Genomic DNA, 3,653 nt, shown 5'->3' with positions numbered 1-3,653 from the left:
TTACATTGTAGCTCTAAATTTATGCCACCACAAATACAGGAGTCAGCCATAGATGCATTTTATAAGAAGGTTACAAATGATCTCCATGACCTAGAGGACTTGCATTATAAGAAGAGGGGTTGTATGCACAACAATAATCTCAGTGAAGAAGAGTATAGACTATTACAGACTTTAAAAGATGATGAAAATCTGGTCATCAAGGAGGCCGATAAAGGCGGGAACATCGTTCTTATGAATTTAAATGACTATCTGCAAGAGATTGACAGGCAATTGAACGATGTTCAATGTTATGAGAAATGAATGGTAAATCCTACCATCCAAATAGAGAAAAACATCAACTCTAAACTATGGTACTGGCACAAGTCCTGCTTATTGTCCGATCAGGAATATACATTTCTACAGGCCCACCATTCCCGTTCACCGTGTATTTATATCTTACTGAAAAGCCATAAAGGGGGCCTTTTTCCACCTGGGCGCCCTATCATTTCTGGGAATGGTGGGCCTACTGAACACATTGCACAATATGTGGACAACTTTCTTCAGCCTATTGTAAAAACACTTGCCATCGTATCTTAGGGACAGCTCTGATCTTTTGTGTAAACTAGAAGATTTTAATTGGGATCATGATAATTTACTTTTTGTGTCTATGGATGTGGAAAGTTTATATACTTGTATTCACATTCAAGATGGAATGAGAGCTCTTAAACACTTTCTTTTCAAGCGGGGAGCACAACACCTGGAACACACTGATATTTTACTAACTATGGTTGAGATGATTCTGACACAAAATGCATTTTTGCATAATAATTCATGGTTCTTACAGAGACAGGGCACGGCCATGTACTCCAGATTTGCTCCATCTTATGCTAACATCTTTATGGGGTTGTATGAGGTGGAGCGTGTCTGGGGCCCAGGGGCACATTTGTGGAGTGATAACATAATTTTTTACGGACGCTATATTGACGATGTCATTATGATTTTGCATGGAACGGTTGAACAACTGAACTCTTATCATTCCTATTTGAATAGGAACAGTTTTCAATGTGAAATTGACTATTCAATACTCTGAGACTAATATAGAGTTCCTTGATTTGAAATTATTTGTAAAAGATACCAGATACCTGACACATCTTTGGGTTTTCACACATGTGGGAGCTGTTGCATATGTACATTTAGTTTGAATAAAGCCAAGAAGTTTAGCAGCAGTCAATCAAGAGAGTTCTCAATAAATTGTTTTATCAACTGCAACACAACATATACAGTGTACATGGTCACATGTGCCTGTAAAAAGAAATATATTGGCAGCAGTATCCGCAGTCTTAAACTGCGGATTCAAGAACACACAAGAGCCATAAGAAATTGTGATGCGAAATATCCGGTCGCTATGCACATACAATGTGAACAGCCAAATGATAAGAACTTTACCTTTTGTGACATTGCCCATGTTAAGATGCCTGAAAGAGGAGGTGATAGGGAGTTGATTCTCAGGCAACGGGAGGCGTCATGGATATGCCGTCTCAGGACTGTAAAGTTTGGGCTTAACATCAATGATGAGTTGCATCATTTTTTGTGAGACAATCAAAAAATTCTTCCTTACAAATGTCTAATGTTGAAAAATACAAATCTGTTTATATCTTGCGCTCAATTTGTCAGTAAATACTGTCTTTTGCGCTATACTCTATTTTTTGAGTTATTGGACTATTATATAGATAGACTGACTGTCTTAAGAAAAGTGGGCTTTTAGGAATTGGTCTTAAATTATCCAACTTTTGAAAAGAATCTGTTTACCATCTGAGTCACAATCAAAAAACGTGTGCGATCAACATCTGAAGTCATAGTTAAAAAACGTGTGTTATCAATATAGATCTATGACGTTCTGTGATATATCTTTCTATACGATCTATTAAAATGAACTCTCTTTCTTTGATCATGTTGGGGTCAGATTGGTATATTAATGGTATACACACTATTAAGTAAATAACCCATATATGCGATATTTACAATTAGAAAATAAACATTGGGACTACTATTGTGTTCCTGATTATATACTTGTAGACTACCATTTAAATATGTCCAACGGGTTTTGTGCAGCGGCTCCGATTGCTGGTATATAATAAACAACAGAGAGAATCTTTTATAATGAAGAAGATTTTATTATGACTGCACAATCCTCTTACTTACCTTGTGTAAAGCTGAGCTAATTAGTTAAACAGTGGGCGCACTTAATGTATTTATGTGCGCTATTATAATTACAGTAATGTTTGGCTTATTTGTATGAGTATTAAATTGTTATTATTCTATAAGTGTCCCGGTACTATATGACGTTGTTAATTTGTACAATGAGACATATAGTGTGGGGATAAGACATATTTCCCTATGTACTTCAATGTTCAAAGATTTGTCGCTACTTTTGTACATTTCTGGCCATTGTTTGCAGATCGTCATTTGACATCAGGTGTCTCTCATTTCCGGGCAGGGGGTTTAAAAATGCCCACCTACGAGTGCTTGGTTTCAAATTGAAACACGAGGAGCAGACAAGCTGCGGGTTATTATGCCATTGCTGGTGAGTGATACTGCGACATGCTAAACGCTATATATATTTTGGCGAGTAACGCACGGTCACTTTTGTCTTTTTTCAACAGAATTTGATAATTGAAGTTAAAATATAAACCTTCAATAATATAGATTACATAATATAGGCTCAGTCTTTAATGCCCATGACACAACATGTCGTAGCCCACAGAAGTAATTTTTGATATAATGCTGTGCATTATATATAATAAGTTGTGGGATTCTTCAAAGTGTTTGCCCATTTAGAGAGCTCAAGCTTGGACCAATGCCTAGCCAGCCCTCTATGAGAAATTGGAGTTGGGCTAGGCTGAGGCACCTTCCAACTAAAAGGAACTACCATGTGGTCTGACCAGGGAACCGGGACAGGGACATCAATTGTGAGGCCGGGAATATTAGAAAAAATGGGGTCCAGGAGGTTGCCCTTCGAATGAGTGGGGTGTTGTACCCTTTGGCTTAGGTCATAACTCCCCAGCTCTTTTATTACTTCTGAGGCAACAAAATCCAACGATTTATTAAAATGGAGATTAAAATCCCCCAGCACCATGAAATTAGAAACAGTACTGGCTACATCCATTACTGTTTTAACCAATTTTTCCTGGAATTGCCCCAAGGAACCCGGAGGGCGATAGATCAAAAATCCAGAAAAGGAGGTAGCTGGAGAAATTGAAATGGCAAAATGTACACTTTCACTATCCGAAATTGAGAGGTCGAATAGGCGACACGCTATGTGATCCTTATAAATGATGGTGACCCCTCCCCCCACCTTTACGGCTCTGTCCTTATGCTGAATCAAATACCCAGAGGGCAACGACTGGACGATATCAGGGTCCGAATTAGGTCCCAGCCAAGTTTCCGTAAGAAACAATATATCCAGAGTCTTGTCATGAAGTAAAAGGGAAATTTCGACAGCATGCTTTGGCAGTGAGTGGCAGTTCACTAATGCCATTTTCAGGTCCGCTTCGAGTGGGCTTCTATTCTCATCACTCTCTGTCGCGCCGAAGGAACAATGATTACACGTAGATTGGCCACGGGCTAAATCTAACGAGTGGCAACAGACCGAGGATCAGACACCCTTTAATGAT

Source organism: Triturus cristatus, chromosome 6 (assembly GCF_964204655.1).
Source record: "Triturus cristatus chromosome 6, aTriCri1.1, whole genome shotgun sequence".
Classification (NCBI taxonomy): domain Eukaryota; kingdom Metazoa; phylum Chordata; class Amphibia; order Caudata; family Salamandridae; genus Triturus; species Triturus cristatus.
This window is presented reverse-complemented; position numbering follows the sequence as displayed.